Below are 19993 nucleotides of genomic sequence, written 5' to 3' on the forward strand. Positions count from 1 at the left end.
GAGCATGTGAGAAGGCTGCCAGATCCACAATGGGAACGCCTTTTTTCTATACATAAATTGTTTGGGTATTATCTGAGACGCAAGTCGAAGTTGAGGGACACTTGAGGACATTTGTATTTCATTTGAAAACATGCTGGAAAAAAACATCTCTTGAAACTTGAGAGAGTCATTTTGATGGTGTTCCAGCGCAATCCCCCACATCTGTACGGACTGCTACATGTATTCTTGATTGTTGGTTCTTGCTCCTTCTGTGTGAACACTTACAATTTTGTATATGTATGGGTAATTAAGAGAAAGTACTAATATTTGTCAGAGATGATTCTGAAACTGGAGGCAGAGATGCTAAACAAAAGGAACTTTTAGGGAGATTTACCTTGAAGCTTTTCCATCTTTTAAGAGACTGAAAAAAAGGCCTGTTCTTCAGCCATTAAAGCAGTATAGGTTCATCTCTGGTATTAGTGTCATAGAGCTTCGTATTTCCAGCTAATATTCTTCCTGTCTGCTTTGTTGTGGAGACTTCTGGGACTTGGGATTTAATTAAAATATCTTGGAAACTGAATTTTGAGTCTTTATGAGGTCTGCCCTTGCAATTATAGAACTCTTGATTGTTGAAAATCCATCCATGCTGTTTAAAAGAAAGAATAAGTAGTCTTTTAACTGGCCTGACATAGTAATTGGGTACACCATAAAGCATGTCTGATTTATGTAATAATTTTAATGACATATTATCTGATCTGTATTTCTTTCCAAGCTGCCGGATCAAATCCACGTATTCTTTATAGCTGCACTGTTTTGCAATGACTAAAGTAAGTCTGATATTCAAAGCAAACAGATGAGGAAAAGAAAATCAAACATAAGCATGCATTGAAGTTTAACTGGTCATATCCTTTTGAGTGTAGTCTTTGACAGCAGGTTTGAAAAGGGTAGTATGAAACTTTTATGTTTAATCGTTTTAGTTCACCGAGATTTAATAGATAATACGCTGGTATTGTGTTACTTTCTGATACAGGGTACCATGCTAATCTGGACAGTGATTTGGATTAGATTTTAATTGTTTGGGGAAATTGAGAATAAATCAGTCTGAAACTTTCTTGACAGTAATGCTGTACAGACCTGGTCAATAAGCCTGTGTTTTGTACAGTGCCTCATGCAAGATAGATCCCTCACTTCAGTATCAAACTGAATTACTGTAAATTATTCCTTGTATGTTATTGTGGTGTTACACTGTGATTGGAAGAGCTGATTTTCAGTTGAAAGAAGGATGCAGAACATTGATCCATATAGAAATATTGGTATTGCATTACTATAAAAAAATCAGAAGTTGCTTTCCTGTGGGGATCATACCACTGTTTACTAATACGAGCTTTAGTCCTCAGCACTTAAAGGAGGAAAGTCAGTTTTCCTGTTTCTATTTATGAAATAATTAAAAGAGCTTTGGGGCTTTTGTATTATATGGAAAAATAAGAAAACTATGATATAATACTGTATTAATTTGAGGCTTTTCAATTAAAGTTGGTATTATTTTTTTGGTGAGTGAATGATATGAAATGGAAGTACATAACTAAGAAGATTGCAAAGGAAAATTTAAGTATTTCTTAAAGTGTATAAAAGATTGTCTGTTGGCCATGATTATGCTGAACCTCTAGGTTCTTCTAGGAAACCAGGGAATCATCAGTGAAAAAACAGTAAGCCATGAAAAAGCCCTAAGCAATTTTTTTGAGTGATCATTTACAAATGTGTAACCTTCTTCTGCTTAGAAAGAAATTAAAATAAGTGTCTCTGAGGGGAATGGGGATGAAAATTGTAATACAAAAGTTTAAGAAGTTCTTAGAGAAGCTATCGGGACATTCTTTCTGAAAATAAATTAGCATTTAGAAGATTTAACCTATAAAATTCTCATGAGTTCTGTAAAATTAAACATATCCTAATACCAGCATTCAGACACCACAATACCTGAATTAGCATATTGAGTTTTATTTTGCATAAAATTATTTTGCTCCAATCATTTATTTTTTAATTAAGAAGTTTTGTAACAACCCATCAAACCATGTTTGAAGCCACATCGTTAAGCTGCTAACATTTGATGCAACAAACTCTTGAGTATTTATCATCCAAACTGATGCCTAAAGTAAATTATAGTATAAACATTTCCATTCCTTTAAGTATCGCCTCTGGGACAGCTTTAAATGTGGCAGATAGCTCAAAAGTACAAACCAATGTTGCAGAACAGTTCAAAAAGTGTACATATTTGAAAATCTTAGGAGAATGTAGGTAGATAGCCTGTAATTATTCTAAACTGGAATTTGTGGTAGGCACTGGAATTTATGGCCCCATTGTTAAATATTGTGTGAGCGTTAAGTGTTGACTGATTGATTTTACAGCCGCTCTGAATGATAAAGTATCAACCCATAACTCCTCTTAAATCAATTCCCAACACGTACAAGTACGGTATTAAATAAAGGAGAGTGCTGGTTTTGTTGGGTGCAACAGTCGACAGCTCACTCTTCTCCAGTACGATTGCCACCTGCATCCTTGTTGGCCTTTCTTCTTTCAATTGTAAGTTCTCAGTCTTGCTTAAGAAAGGAGACAGAAGCGTTTCCTCTCAGATATTCCATGTTCAGTTTTGCTGTTTACATAAGCTAGAATTTTAATAAATCTGTTCCATGTTCGTTACTTAAAAGGCTTTTGGTAGTACTTAATGTTTTTGCAGTTCTTTATACTTTGACCTCTCTGCAGGGAAAGTTCCGTGTTCTACTTCAGGATTCCTACAAAAGTTTTTGAAAAGTGTCTTGTGGAGCAGGTCATTGTTTATGAAGTGGTGGAGATTTACTAATCAGATTTACTAATACCGGAGGTGTTCTTTTCAAATGGTTGCAGTCATTTCAGGTGGAATTTTTAATGATGTCCTTTGTAAGTGAAGTCTCAGAAGCACAGACTTAAGTATGATGATATTGCAGAATATGATTGTAGTATTGTAGTATTTGATGCTATACAATACTTACCTATGAGAAAGTAACAACAGAGAAACTTAACTGTCTGAAGTAGAATTGGCGGGGGGGTGGGTGCAGACACGTGTCTGTGCATTTATAATATAATGCATGTAAATTCAATGGTGGGCTATAAGAATGCCTTCCAAAAAACATAATTAGTACCTTGTTTACAAGTATTGGGAACATGTCAATTACAAATATATAGATACTGCTGACAGATGTTGTTCTTAATGCTAAACTTTAAATGCACTAGTATAGTGCCAAAAGTTAGCTTTTAATTGTGCAGTATTTCAAATGAATGATCCTGGATTTTTTCCTTTTTCATGTCAACAATAAAAGAGCAACCCGGTACAAAAAGAATGAGAATGCAAATTTAGAGGAAGCTAGATTTACAAAAGATCAAAGACAGTTTCTGTTATTGTAAAGTCTTTGTGGTAATGTTCTGGTTGAGATTGGAAAGTACCCTTGCTTATAAAGTATAATTGTTGCTTGCTTTTAAAATGCCCTTTGTTGTGTGGTTTATGGAATTGGAGCCTGAGCCTGGATATCTGGATTAGGAAAAACTAAAGCTGACATGAAGTTTCTAAACCACTAGTGCATCCTGATACTGACAACTGTTCTTCACAACCATCTCAGAGTACCTGCTTTTAAATGTAAGAATTTTAACCAGGTTAGTTGGGAGAAGGAGCAGTGTTTTTTTTCTTATTGCATCACCACCTTTCAGTGCGCAGCTGTACTAACAGGAGAACTGGAGAAAACATGAATTTGCATTAGATATTTCACTGTCAGCAAGAAGAGGATATTGTGTTGCCAGCAGAGCTGTCTTTGGCTTGGAACGGTCTGATCATAGAGATTGTTCTGAAAGTAGTACCCTAAATGTTCTCAGAATAGGAACTTTGTAAATAAGAGCATTGAAAACAAACTTGAAAGAGAGTGGAGACGTATGCCAGGGGAGAAAAAGAAATCATGTTCTCCACAGAATGGGAGGGGGCACAGAAATGATTGCAGAAGTACATGGAAGAAATACTTACAGTCCCACATGGGATGGGAGCAGGGCAGTGACTGGAATGAGGTTAGAATTATGGGCTGATTTCTTTTGAACCTTGAAAGAGATGAGAAAGAAACTTGGGTTTAAGGCAAAAGATTACAGGAAGATAGGAGAGGTGGGAAGGAGCACTAGAATGACAAAAAAAAATCCAAAACACACTTTACGGTAAAAAAAAAGTGGGAAAAACATGAATTATAGCACAGGATAAAGTTAACCTAGTTGAGGAAATGATAGCAGAGACTAAGTTGAGCTCTAAAAGGGAAGAAAAAAAAATACAAGTTGACAGTATTCTGAAAACGGAGAGGAGCAGACCTTGTCATCCTTGGAACCTTTGCGCTCGTTAAATATGTCATATTTATGAAATGATTGAAATTGATTTGATGTGGCCCTTTTGGAAAACTTAGGAGACTGCATAAGCAACTGCATGGTCTCTGCAGAGAACTAGAGAGATCCGTGTTTGTCCTTAAAATGCTGTCTCCTGGTTTTGTGCTTTCCTTCCTGTTTTGATTTGCCTCCCCTTTTTCACTGTGTCTGGATTTATTCTGTGGTCTTCTCATAGCTAGAGAGGAAGTTGTTGTGGCTGAATACAATGCTAAGTATGAGTGATAGCCCACATGTTTAGACATTCTCAGGTAATTTGGGAAGATTAACAGGTCTGGGTTTTACCTGGTATGTGCTATGGAGAAAAATGTAGTGATTGTACTTCTCTCCTGAGCTTCAGAGGCTCTTTGGCAGCAGTATGACTACAATATTTAAAGAAGGATATGTGGAATAACTCTGCTCAGAGCCATATTCCCAATCAGAGCCCAACAGACTAATTTCTAGTTGTTTGGAGACCTCCAGCTAAGCAGTTGGTGAAATTGTCAACTTTAATCCATCTGTAAAATGGACTTCTTTAGATGTAACGCTTCTTAATATAGTCAGGATTTTTGTAATCCTGACAAGTAATGACAAGACAAGGATTGATTATGGTAACAAGTTCCCAAAATAAATAGAGTTTTTAGAAGAGATAGAGAAGGCATTAATACGTAATGAGAAGTTGTATAATGAGAACAGAAGAAATGGAAAAATTCTTGATAGGATAATTTAGGGGACAGTGGGCAGGAATGAGGAGACCTGAGATACAGAGACAGTGTAGTTTTAAGTCATGAACAGCAATTTATATAGATTAGTAATATCTAATACAAATCTTAAAATGTTAGATTTGTCAGAACACTAACATAACTTCCATTCTACAATACTGAAATAAGTATAAATCCAGTAATAAGAACTTTCAATGGATCAAGTTCAGAGTTAGTATTTTACAGCAGAACAGCAAATAAAGCAGTTGTATTTAAAAAAGAAAAAAAGAAAAAGTTGTGATCAACCTCAGACCTGTTAGTTTAACCATAATATTAAGCAAAAATTTATTTCAGATTGTGAACAAAGACTTTAAGTTCAAACACAGGTATGATAGCATATAGTATGTTTTCTCCTAGCCGTTTCGTTCTGCCCCTCACCCTGGGTGGTTTGACACACTAGGTTTTTAGTAAATGAATGCAATGAATTTAATTTACTTAAAATGAAGTAATGCTTGACATAAGGCTCTAAAAATACTTAGGTGGAAATAGATTAACATGAGAATTGAAAGATGGATTGAAACTGGTGGAGAAAGAGGTTGCAGTCAATTCTAAATTATTTTCAGGGTGGAAATGGAGAGAGATCAGGCTAGGGACACATCCTGTTTCCTATGTCAATGACTTAGGTTGAGGTCACCATCTAAGTCAGACGTAATTTGTGGACGAGATGAAGTTGGGAGGTAGTGCAAGTACTGCAGAGAACTAGGAAACGTTCTGTGGCTTTGAAGGACTAGAATGGAGTGAAACTGAAAGCACAAAATACAAAGTCATTCACTTGGGTTCTAACGAGAATATTTTTTAATAAAAATTAGGATACTGGAAGCTGAAGTAAATCTGATCAGCCTCCCCTAGTTCAGCGGGATAATGTGAATTTAGGGTGCATTGTATGAGACAGTTTCAGTACAGAGAGTAAGTATGCTGTCACTTGCGTTACTGGGTTTGATTCTGGTCATTGTTGATAAAAGTTATTTACTAGTAAAAGATGCAAAGAAGGGCTACTGAGATGACGACAATCTTATCTATTGAAAAAAGATTAAGTCTAGTTATGGAATGGCTTTCCTATGGCATTAGGGACAAAGCATTCATTTATTTTAAGTCATCTTGATGAATTTATGGATTGGATTGCAAGATTGAAGTGGTTCTAGAGTTAAAATTTCAGTTTGTCAGTGAGTGAGCTTTTGGCAAGGTTTTTCTGGCTTCTGCTCAACCTTGAGTAATGGTCCATCTCCCAAAATACCTGGAGATGTTACTGTAAAAAAAGATATTGCAGGACCCGAGACATTGTGATGACTTAATTTCTCCCACTGTCTTCCAGTGACGCATCGTTTTGTCTTTATTAGGTCTAATGTTTTTTATGATGCATTGTAAGCATTTTGTGAATAGTTGCGTGTGGAGCAGAATTAAGACATTTTTATGCATTGTATGAATTCAATACCTAGTGTATGTTTGCTTGTGACTGTGGAAGAATATCGACAGTCTGCATGTTTCTGAATGCGGACACCTTTTAAACTTGCAATATGAAAAGCTTACCAAAGATTTAGATGTGTAGCATATTGTCAGGATACCACGCTGCTCAAAATAGAGGCTATATCTCTTGGTGTGAATACAGCTTCGTGGGAACTAGCCCATACTGAAATCCCTGTAAGCTGTTGTAAAAAACAGCAAATATTTCTTTTGTGCTGAAGAGAATCAAGTGTATCAGCACAGTCTTGGGAAAAATACTTTATTCAGTGTAGATATTAAATCTGTATTTGTAAAACAGGCATGCAGGTACTCATGACCACTGTACTTCAGCTCAGCAGCCCTTTGATAATAGAAGCTTTACACACATCTGGCCTTTATCTTACACTTACTTGCCTGAGTAACTTCACCCATGTGAATGGTCCTGTTGAGGCAATAAGAGTACTCATGTACGTAAGTGTTTGCTGTGTTCGGGTAGAAAGCTTTGCTTGTTGTTCGGTAAAATATAGCTAGAACAATGGCAATGGCATTAATGGATCCAAGTGTGGTATGCTGCTACTTCTCTAGTGTGAGGGTTCTCATCTCATAATCTTTATACTGACAGATTTTGAAACTGAAGTCTTGACTTTTTTCCATATTTGTTTTCTGATGGGAAATGCTGAGGTTTTATTTGTACTTTATACAAAATTAAAATGATAAATCTTACTGAACCTAATTGCAGTAGACACGCAGAAAAGGGCAGTACTTCTTTGAAGGCTCTACCAGCATATTTTATGGTACAGATCTATCTAAACACAGCTCCAGTTAGCTAAGAAATTTTTATTCTCAGCAACACCTGCAGGAACATGCCCAAGCCCCACAGTACCGGCCCTGCCGTGTCTATTGCAGGTCGTCATGAAAGAGGGCAACTTCTGTTCTTGTGCACTCTCAACCACCTACCTAAAGCGGAACATTCAACTCTCTCTCAAAGAGAGCATTTGTGAACACTGTTGAAGCTTTCTTCCCCTTACCACACCGCTTTAGATGATTTATTTCTCCCGTGGAGTCTTTGGAGTACTTAGCAGTTGTCCTTGCTGAAGTTCAAGTGAGATACAAACAGCATAAAATGTGAAAGTTTCTTTCTGCAGCCACTTTTCATAGTAACTGTGTAATATTTGTTGGTACTGTTCAGTCAGCTTTCTGTGAAGTGATCTGTTTGTAAATGTTTCTACCTGACGATGTCAGGTTGGCAGACCCATGCCTATTTGGTCAAATCACTAAGCTCTTTGAACCTAAGCACATCAGAGTATGCTAAACACCCTGCTGCTGCATTTCTAGCACCTGCAGTTCCTGGCAATGGAAATACCTATCAAGATTACTGTCTACTGAAATCTAAGTCCTAATTCCACAACTTCTTCTGTCACAGTTCATCTTTTCAGAGATCATCTTGCCTCTTTTGACTGCTTTGATCAGTCTTTCCAGTCACTGTAGACATAGATGCTGCCACAAACATCTGTGCATTGTGCAAATCTTCAAGGCAAGCCTCAGAAGAGCCCACTTCTTTTTTCCATTGGTTTACACATCTCCAGTCTTACATTAAAAACAAGATTACTTTCTACAAGCATTCGCTCTCAATGACTAGTGTTCTGTTAGTCTCCTGCCTAGAAATTTCTTGGTCTTCAGTCAACTTCCTTGTCTTTTTAGTGCTCAGCTATGCAAAATGTAAGGACTTGAGAGCTCCCAAGAGAAAACATCTGTTTATGCCTCCCAACTTAAAAGCTCTTTCACATTCAAGCTTTTAGAAAAGGAAAATACAAAACACAGGGTGGGAACCTTCAGTTTTCCAAACATAATGTTTTTCGAGACTGCAGAGGCTTTCTCTTCGTAGGGCACACTAGAGAAGACCTGAGAGTATCAGTCATTTTTCTGAAACTGACTGTTAAGAATTTGATTTAAAGTAGTTTCTTGATATTTTGGCAAGCAACTGGCAGAAGTACTTTGCAAGGATAATACGTTGAATCAGTCTACACCTTGGCAGGTTCCTCCATCATCACTCCAAAACAAAGGTCTTGCTGACTGGCACTCACTGGCTGGCGAAGTTCAAAATACTTGACATTATACTCACGTATCTAGGATCTTTGACGAAAAGTACAAAAGACTGCAGAAGAGGCTTGTTTTGTTCACATGACGAAAAGCAGCCACCGTGTCTACTGCAGCCTTTCAAAAGAGTGAACAAAGCAGAACTGAGTGGCTTTGTTCATAGTAGAAGACTGTCAACCACTTAGAATCTTTCAGGTTGGAAAGGCCCTTTAAGATCATTGAGTCTAAGTTGACAATTTGATAAGATTTGAAGACTTGCTAAATAATTTTTTCTGGGATTCGGATAGGTTAGTAGCACAAAGCTATTGTCATACGTCAACCTGGTCCTCCCAGGTGGCTACCAGAGCACATTAATGTCTGCTGTGTGTATCTTGATTCCTCAAGAAAATTTATCCTGCAATGAGAAATCATCCTTTGAAGAAACCATGTTTAGCACCTGTACAGTGAGGTGGTCATTTGATAAGGATGGCTACTTGATACTTTTTGTCTCTAGGGGACCTCCCTCCACTCTGAAAAATAGTAAATCTATTGTATATGCCATGCTCTCTTGCCCTCAGTCTCCCAAATACCATACAAGCAGCTTCCTGCAGGCTTCATATAAGAATCTCCATGGAGGTACCGATATGAACTCTGATGTTACAAATTCTAACTATAAAGAAGTTGTTTGGAGATCTTTTTGTGGATTGCGATCCAAATGGCTCATCCTCTGTGTACTATGACTGGCCTCTTTGACCTAATGTCATTTTAGATGCCATTTATCTCCAGTATTTGACAGCTGGTAACCTCAGACATGCTTAAAATTATGCAACATTTTTTCTTCACTACATTTGAATTCTTGTTCTTTTGTTTCTCTTCTAGAACTCCTCCCCTGAGACTCCCATTACCTCATTAGACTTGCAAACAGAATCAGTCTCAGAATATGCCTAGGAGAAAGGGAATTTAAATTATTTCTTCTTGTCAAAAATGAATGTATCATAAGGTTATCATTTAAACCTTAAAAACATGAATACTTTTTTGAGTTTGAGTGAAGAATATCACAGATGTCATCTTCAGTGGTAGTGGTTCAGATTTCTCAACGAAATCAGACCTGATTAGGACCATTCCAGATGAGAGTCCTCTTTGTAGTACCAGAGAGCGGTCCTCTTCACCATCCTGGGCATCAGACAATGGATCGGGTGCCTCGAGCATTGAATACAGAAGCTGAGCTACAACCGGTGGTCGTAGCTGCAAGTTTCTGAATATTCTCGCCTCCTGTGTTTGAAGCATTTGGTCGTTGCTTCTTTTATTGAAAGGCAGGATCCTTACTGTGACTTAATCTTGTTTTGTATTATTTATTTACCTGCCTTTTGACCAAGGGCTATACTCTCTCTTGTTAAAAACCACTTTCTCTGCTATCTATCTGTCTGGTCAGAAGAGTAGAAAAGAGTCTGTTTCTAGGGTACAAACCTGATGTTTTACAACCTTTCAGGAGTAGGTTGCTTGGAGGATTCCCCATTAAGTTTTTCCTGAAGATGGGTACCAGAGTTTCACTTCAAGCCATTGTCTGTCCTCATCCTTAAGCCAATTCACAGAACTTGCGGCTAAGTGAATGCTGCATTGGCTTCATCTTTTTCTGTCCATAGTCATTCATTCAGGTTGTCTTCTTGTCTGTGCCTACAAGCAATAGGCAGGTTTGGTGCGGAGGTCCTCTCAGTAGACTGACAGGGTGACGTGGGAAGAGGTAGGACCATGGATGACAATGGGGCAGGTGCTGCTGGAGATGTGCCATTGTAAAGGAGTGGATGGGGATGGTTGAAAACAGAAACTCAGTAGCTAATGCTGCTGTATCTGTAGGTAATACATCTTAGCAGGAATTAGTTATAGGTAACTAGTCTCTTTTATACAAGTTTTTAAGACACCTTTTCATCACTAAAATGACCATAGCAGATATTGTTGATGAAGATGCAATGTAAATTATAAAGTTAATGCACATGCAAAATATAAAATAATAGAAAATTTAGGGTAGTCATTCATATTTATCCTTCTTTCTGGCTGTGCTTTGGGCAGTGCCCAGTAAAAGGACTTCATTTGGGAAGAACATCTCTCACAAAAATTTCCACACAAAAGTGGATGGAAGAAAGGAAAAATGAACCCAGATTCTAAAATAAAACAAATGTTGAAAATTGGACTGCCTACATCCTTTATTGCAGTGGGCGGTTTGGGGGATGTGTATGCTAATTTCTTCTTCTAATACTGGAAGCTTCTATTTTTATTCTACGTGGGCATCGTAATAAGATGAGTATGTGCTTCATTCTTGTAAGTGTATAAGAAATTGTAGCTTTTAATGTAATTAATATTTGTGTCTGGCAAGTTATAATTGAAACCAAAGGGGTTTATGTATTTGAAGTCTCAAAATAGTAAAATGTAAGAGAGGCTAGAGTGGGAGAGGAAACCTCCCCAGCAAAATTCAGTCATCCTTCAAGTATTTTTCTTAGCGGATTATGCCATAGATCCATTCGTTTGTCCATTGAACAATTGGTTTCCAACTTAGTAATGTCCGATTCTGTCATATCTAATTTAGTGTCTAGATGTCACGTTTTCTGCTTATGGGAGGAGGAATCTAGAGCTGTAGAGATCTTTCACTAAAATGATAAAATTAGCATTTCCCTGGGGACAAAATCCAAACTTTCAATGAGTATGTGGAATTCTCCACAGAGAAGATGATGCAATATGAATACTTAGGTGCAAGAAAAATTATTCTTTTTTGTTCTGTTTACCTCTCTGACTGCTTTCAATTGCTGTTCTATGCATGCAGCCAGCTTGTTGGTTCCTGGAGTTACCATTAGTCATGAACAAACCACGTAGTTTAAAAGAAACCCAATCCCACCCCTGCAATGTGGCAACAGTAATGGCAGGTACTTTAGACTTGTCAGTAACTTTTTTATATTAACATTATGTTGTAAAAATTACGGGAGTTGCTGGTGAATGGCTGGCTTTGTTCTCTTCAGATGGAGCCTCCTCATACCTATGTATGCTATTTTACTCATTGCTGCAAGCGGGATTTCCATGGATCCATATAATTGCTACAGGAACAGTAGGTTCTTGGAGAAGGGACAGATATTCCTTGGTGACATGTGATTGCAGAGTACGTAAAGGAGAAGTGGGGAAAAAATCCAGGGCTGTGGGGAGAGGGAGAATAATTTGAGGATGCTGGAGAACTTGCGTTCAGATTGCCCTAAGTGGAAGCAAAGATGATTAAAACAGAAAAATACTCTTAAGAATTGGTTCAGAGCTTTAGGGCTTCATTTGTTCTGAAGATTTTAGCTACTAAACTCTGGTGCTGAAGTTTTTTAACACAGGTTCAAAGTTTATACAGACTAAACGTCATCAATGGCTGGCATGATGTTGTCCATTTGCCTTGCAGTACTGGGGTCTGGTATCGGTGGAGCACATGGTATAAAAAGAACTAGGTATATATTATGAAGATTTTTCTGTGTCACATTTGTTCAGATACATTGCTTCCTACCTGTACAGTATTTGCCGCTTCTGAGACTTGCTTGGGAATGGAAGTTGTAGTTACCAGCTGGCCTAGCCCCATCGGGCCCTCCCGGAGAGCGCCGTTTTCTGCCAGTGCCATGACGTTGTTGGCGTGCTACAGGATTTCCTTATGTTTTTTTCTGGGGTACAGGTTTCCACAACTTTGCATTTTTTGTTCTAGATCTGCATTCTTGTTCAAAGCAGCCTAGCTCTGGATGGAGGGATTCACTTATTTCTGTATCTTGCCAGCTCCTAAAAGTCAGCAGACTAACCGAAGGTGACTTTTTTTTTCTCTCCTTACAGTGTATCTTATACAAGACAAGCAATTTGTAAACCGGAAGGAGAAAATTACATCACTTCATATGATTTTTAAAAATATTTTGTATATTTTGTATACATTTTATATATATTAGGGTGGGTTTTTTTTGCCTTATTCCACATTGGCAAATACTGTTTTTTCAGGTGTTCTTTCCATTATAATTTTGAGTGTATTATTTCTTAACAGGATACATCTTTGTTTATTTTCTCCAATTACAGTTTTGGATGTGAAACTTGAGTAGATTTGCCAAAATGACAATCCAGTGAACCAAAACTAGTTTAGGGGGAAAAGGGCATGAGTCAGTATTGTGGAGCGCAGACTCCACTTTGATCAAGTTTTGCTTTGTCTTTTGGAAGACTCTTGGATGACAAACCTTAGGGTACACACGCAGGTGAACCAAGGAGGGAAGAGTTCAAAGCTGGCCCTGAGCTTTGCCTGACGTAACAGGTAACTGTCATTACCCTGCGTAACTGCTGCCCGTTTTCTAGATGGGGAATTTATCTACTCAACAGGTGTGCTGGGTTTTTTCCTTTAGTTCTGACTAATTTCTTTCAAATAGGAGTGCCGTTTTGAAGACAAAAAAAGATTTAAGTCTCTATTAATTTTCTCTTGGAAGGTGCTCTGATGGGTATCCAAGAGCAGCACTTCGGACCGCAGTGGGATGCATTACAAAAGAAACAGGATGTAAGCGTGCCAGAGTTTTACAAAGCACCCTTCTTCTTTTAAAAATGGGAGTGTATTAATGTGTTGAAGTATATCCAGTGTCAATTAGACTACAAAGGAATAACCATTGCTGTGCAGACTGATTAGAATTCCTACTCTTGCCTATTTGGAGTCAACAGTTACTGTGTCCTGCTTCCTTGGCAAAACAAGGAGCCGTGCAGGGAAGAGGATCAGACAGCTTTGACTTCCCTGCCTTCCTAATGGATCTGGACTTCTAAAGGGAGAGCTGTGCATTTTTATATTTAACTTTGATTACTTACTTTACAAACGATCCCTAACATGGGACTGGCACCAAACCATAAATAAATAAATAAATCTAGCCTTTATTTTGATCCAGTGATGGATTTCTATTACAATGTTTAAGAGTTTTACTTTTTATTTTAATTTACTAGTAAATTCTTAGGAGTCTCATTCAACTAATGGCCCTCCATCTGTTAAGCATGTTTTCTATTTTGTAGCACAGGTTCAATAAAACCAATAAATTTTAAGAAAAGTTGCTGTTGAGGGGAACCGAAATCATAAAAGGTTCAACAATCAAGTGCTTCTTACTTCACCTGATACAATTTATTAACCATAAAATTTGTTAATTATAAAACTTTAATGTATTTTACTGTTTTCCCAAGGGAACTTGCCATTGGGGTACAAAAGATTAAATTAATCCATCTCCGGAAGAGAGAGGTCCCCACTGTGGCTGTTCCTCGACCATCCATAAGGAACGTTCGTGTTGGAGGGGTTCTGACTTGCCCAGTCGATCTCTCTGCTTTTCTCCAAAGGTAGCTGGCAGTAAAAGTAAAAGCTATTTGTCAATTTTTAAACAACAATCCTCAAATGGACAATGAGAAGGTGCTATTGTAAACAGTATCTTCAGCACAATTTCTGTTCTTCAGAGCTATGTTCCCTTAGGATCCCTCCTGGCACGCTTGCTGCGGGGATGCTGGCGCAGGCGTGGGAGAGGCAGCGCTTGGGGCAGTGGCCCTCACCTTCCCCTCGGGCCCTTCCCTCCGTGCCGAACCAGGCTCCGGGCTCCCGGGGGAGCGTTTTGCTGGTCGGCTTGGAGCTGGTGTCCAGTGCTGTGATGGATCACTCCAATGAATGATCTATTCTGCCTTCTCTGTTTTAATCCCCTCTTCCAGTGTTTTTCTGGTTTTGTTTCCTATAGTTCTGCCAAACTTGAAGAAACGTTTATGTTCTAGTATGTATTTTGTATAAATGCAGGACCTTTGATCCTGAAGCATGCTAATGCAGTAATTCAGATATAAATGACACCACTGGTGAAGAAGGGAAACAAACGGGGAAATTATGTATTCTGTCCAAGTAATTTGAAGGGAGGATATCTGGGTAAATGTTGCTTTCATAACCCATCACAGGTTCTAAATCTTACAGAAGATGTAGGCACTCAGCATCACTAAGGGACTACACAGGAGATGTACAGCTGCTTCCACGTGGCACTCAAGTTACCCAAATGCTAGAAAAAGAAAATAAATCGTGCCTGGAATTAAACAAGTACAGTGATTCTAGAAAGTCTAAACCAACCCTTTCTATTCATTAGTGCTCATACTTCCAATTTCATACTCCAATTATGCTGGTGTTTGGGTTTTTGCTGTGCTTTCTGCCTGGCAATCACAACTCCTAGACTGGGAAGAACTGAACAAGGTGTCACAGATGAAGGCTCTGTACTACCATACGCTGTGGAAGTGGTATGTAAACAAGTAAATGAATGTAATGGGAGCAATCGTGTTGTGCAAGTGCAATAAGGAATTTCTGAATATATCTTTTAAACTCTAGAATGTCAGTATTAAAATTACAACTTTTTAACACACCAGTTCTGGACAGATACACAGAAACATAATCTGAGAATGACCACAGGTACTGTAACAGTTATTTTCAAACATGCCAAATAAGCGGGAGCTTTAATTGCCCTTCAGTTTCTCTCTTTCATGACTAAAGACTTCACTGGGGAGAAGTAGTTATGGTGAAATATAGTGAGATGTCATAAGGTTGGACTGTATTAAACTTACTGCGTGTACAAGAACAGGATAAACTGGAAGGACATAGTGTGAATGCTGCTGCCGAAGGAACACAGTATGGGGCTGTGTGGAATTTACAGCACGTTTTCACCAATCAAGAATTAAAGTTTCATTTTTGTCCCTGTTCCTATTTCCACCTCTTATATCCAAGTGGGCAGGGCTAATAACTTCACATACGACAATATGATGTAGTATAGAATAAAACTTTAGAATCAACATATCCCATTCTAAAGTGCTTGCAGAGATGCAAAACCTTTGCATTTCATTGATACGTACTATTTAAAACTTCCTTGTTTCCAAAATACCAGGCAGATGCCAGTTCAGTTTAAATTACCTGTCTGCCCGGGTGGAGGGTTGTTCTGGGCAGGAACATCCATGTGCCCCTACGGTTCTTGGAACAAGGTGAGAAAGCTTCAGGTACGTGTGGTCTATGAGAGCTACAGTTGTCAGTGTAGGAAATTTGGGGAGAACAATATGAACTCTGGTGCCTTCATAGTTACTAATCCAACATTGTCCATTCCCAAGGCAGCCTCCTGGTTTAATATTAATATTCCTTATTTCAGTGATAGTTTTATGACACCAATAGCTTTCCATAGATAAATTCTTTGCATAGTTGAAAACCAAGCGGTATTCTCTGACATCTCTCTTCAGTTGTTACTTCAGCAGAACTGTCGATGTCGTCATCTTACATCACTGTCTTGTGCACGTGCGTGGAGAAAAAAAGTCCATGAAATAATGAGAACGTGATCTTTAAAGTATTTCTCTGTAGATGACTTGAGGTAGATGAATGGCTCTGTTTGTACACACAAACATGTTCCCTGTTGAATATCTCATATAATAGCGCTCTGATTTATGAAAACTGATTAGCTGAGTACCTGTCGTGTGAATTTAAATCCTGTTTCCTTGCTGCTTATCAGAAAGCGAGAGGCAATACGCCGTTTCTGGTGTTTTGTTCCCAGAGGAGACAGAGATGCTGTGGCATTTGCTGCGGCAAATGTAAACCTGGCAGGCACTGGGGACAAGGAGAGGGAAGGAAGTACGTTAAGTGCTTAAAGCTGGGTAGTGTAAATATCCTTTTCCCACTCCCCATGCCGTTGAAATCCCGAATATTTAGACCAACTGATAAAGCCAAAAGGGAGCTCTTTGTTTCCATGCGCAAAGCAAGGACATGGTTTCGAAGGCTATTTAACTTCAAGCGAGGAGCGTTATTGCAGCAAAAGTAGCCGTGTCTACATTATCTTAAATACTGCTAACGGCAAAATTGTGGGCAGCCTGGATTTGGGTGTTGCTGGTTACCCCTCCTGGCCTGGGGTTAGGAGGGCTGGTACAGCAACCGAAGGCTGTGTCGGGGTCCTTCGCTGCCATCAGTACTGTGGGTGGTGGCAACCAGTGGCTTTCTGGACCTGGGTTTATTAAAATATTGGTCTCTGTACATTAAATAGTCAGATTATGCTTAAATCTTTAAATTAGACTGTTAAACAGGTTTCTCTGAATGGTGAAGTAACGGTGTCCTCAATTACTCCTTTGTCTGTCAAATTCAGCATTTTGGTGATGCCTGTTACTGGGGAAGAGCTTACTTTAGGAATATTATTTCTAATGCCTTAAATCTGCAATTTCTACCTGCGCAGAAACTTTAGTCACTGATCGTGGTCTGTTTTTTCCCTCAGTTCAAAATGCCTTTGAAGACCTTTTTTACCGCTATACAATAATGGTTCACTTTTAAAACTGATGTGCACTGAAGCACTTTTGGAGCCATAGCAAATCCAATTTAATTTGCTCATGTGTTTTCTGTTTTTTTCAAAGGGTACATGCAAAAATGCTGCTAACAAATTAGATGTAAAAAAATATTTGGCCTCAGATATACTTCAGTAGTATATCCCTTTAACAGAAATGGAAAAAGTGTTTCCTTTTTTATATTTAAGTACTTTTAAAGTAAAGTTTTCACATGAATTGCCTACACTTCAGATAAGGTACTTTTAAAAGAACCGTGTCTTGGGGGAAGAAGAGAATTTATGAGCTTTCATGCTTCAATACCAATGTAAAACTTGTGCCAAAGCCGTAATTGTAATCCCTGTCGTTTCCTTGCCATATAGATACACTACAGCTAAATGCAATTTTCAAACACAACACAGCTGAAATTCCACACAAATTCACTCGAAGCCAAGTGAGCTATTGTAGCAAAATTCACGCAAACGTATTCCCATGACAAGCTGCACTATGTTTTCCTCACTGACTCCTAGTTTGCATCTCTCTGTACAGGTAGAACAAGTTATCCACCAAAGCTAACTTTATCTTGGAGAGGTGAACTTTCCTAAAGTACATTTCTAATCCTCAGTTCCAGGTAATAAAGTTTGGTGTCAGCAGTTTAAGCTTGATTCTGGAAACTTTGCTAAAGCTGTATCCAGCCTGCAGGAGGTACCCGAATACCTGTTAGATGGAGAACTTCATTGATTCTACTGCAAAAGGTTTATTATTTTTTTGAAGTGAGAAAAGATGAATTGTAATTATAATTTGACTGTTACCTGAAGAAGTGAGGAAGATAGAGGATTTTACCAAAAAATCGAAGGAACTGGGTACATCTCTGCTAGGTGTTGTAGTTTTCAGGTGTGCTTATGTTAAGGCTGTTTAAAACCATGCTTTACTTTCCAGCAGAGCCTGACTTTCTTAGTTGCACGGCATTGAACTCTTAACATTTATTTGCTGTCCTTTGAACTGAAGCTGAGTTTAACTGTCTTTGTCTGGACTGCACCCTGCTCTTTATAACTAGTATACTAGTGTTATAATTATTAGTTCTAGAGAAGATAAATAGCATGTCAGTTTGAGGGAACTGTAAAAAGCAGTGAACACAAATGCTTTCATTAACGGCAGTGCTCTGACATGAAAGATGTGTAAACAATAAGTGGAAATAGTAGATTAGGCATGAAAAATAAGTCCTTCCTTAAAACTGAGTCTATGCTGCTCCTTGAGTCTCTTCCTATTGTGGGACTGCCTGTTTGTATCTGTTTAATTAAATCTTGGCGCTGAGGGCTGTAACAATTATAGCCTTGTTAATGACAGACAATAGCAAAGCTTTCTCTTTCAGTATCCTCGTTTTATACAGAGTTTCCCAGACTTTAATATTGGGAGGAACAGTGTCTCTCTGTTGTCCTGGCTCTGGTTTTTATTGAAGAGTTGCTGCATCAAGCCTGGTAGTTCTGTAGCTGATTTAGGTAATTTAGAACTATTTGGTAAGAGCTTTCAGTGACACCTTCGGGCTGGATCTGTATGATTTCTGTGCTGGCAGAGCTATGTAAGGAGTTACAGCAATACAATGCCTTTTGGGAGCATCAACATGCTTTTTTACTAGCATAGTTTAGTCTTCCCTCCAGATGAGTGCAGATTATTTCGTATTAACAGGTCAGTGCCAGGGTATGATTGCACCAGTTGTCTCAGTTGAAGTGCAACAACCTCTCTGTGCAAAGACGACTTACATCCTTGTTTAAACTTATTTTTTTAGGGACTGTTCTTTACGTCTGGAATTATCCTTATATTTAATCTCTGTATTTTTTTATCAGATCTTAATGAATAATACAGTGTAGCATTTTTAATTTGAAACTGCCAAATTAATGAACAGGTATAGATTGATAGTTGAATCTAGCCAAAATAAATGTCTTTTACAACAAAGCCAAGAAGTAAATGAAGAACAAGGTGTGCGCAGGGATCCTGTGTGTCCAGGGGACTGCAATCAAATCAACAAAATAATTAAAGCGTTGTGCTGTCCTCTATAAAATATTTTTCTAACAGAAGCCAAGGCAGTACATGCCCATATGAAGTAGACTGCACCAAGCATTCTCAATAGTGCAAAAAAATGCAAATCACTTGCAAATTGACAAACAGTTTCAGTAAACAAAAAAGGTCTAAAATAGCATAGCCAACCAGTGAGCACTACAGCCACTTGCAAGGTCTTCCAAAGCAAATTCCAATTCTTAAAAAGAGTTCCGGCAGAAGGAGGGACAGCATGAGTCCAGATGAATTAATGAAAAGGAGCGCTGTGTGTGCTCTCCCTGCCACTTTTCACCTACTGCAAAAAACATGGTTATGTCTACATATGTTAATTGTTAAGATCCTTTCCCATATCTTAAAATGTGCTCCACAAACTACTAAACCATGTATAAAAATATTTCATGTTGGAAAGCCTCAGCTTTGAAATTCTCATGTGAATAGTGAAAGGAGCAGAGATGTCAGAAGCATTGACTTGGAGCAATTAGGAGCAAGAAAGTCAAGGAAACCTTCAAACGTGGTCAGGAGAGTGATAGCTACTTACAGGACAACAGCTAGATTTGGCATAACATCTCTTGAAAAATGAAATACTGTCACCTTTAAGAACTTGTTGCTTGAGTGATGAAAAGCACTTTATAAATTGCTTCATATGGCTCTGTCATGTTCATAAATAAAAAATGGCCCATCACCTAGGGCCATTTTAGGGGAGAATTAAAAATTCTGAACACTGATATGTTGGCAAATAATTTTTTTTAATTTTATGGACAGAGTGGTAGCTGGGGACTTCAACTTCCCAGATGTCTGCTGGAAATACAACACAGCAGAGAGGAACCAGTCCAGGAGGTTCCCGGAGTGTGCGGAAGATGGTAACTTACTGACACCGCTGGTGAGGGACTCAGCGAGGGAAGGGCCCCTGGTAGACCTGTTGTTTGTGAACAGAGAAGGACTTGTGG

This window comes from Cariama cristata, unplaced genomic scaffold (assembly GCF_000690535.1).
Source record: "Cariama cristata isolate BGI_N322 unplaced genomic scaffold, ASM69053v1 scaffold2141, whole genome shotgun sequence".
Taxonomy (NCBI): Eukaryota; Metazoa; Chordata; class Aves; order Cariamiformes; family Cariamidae; genus Cariama; species Cariama cristata.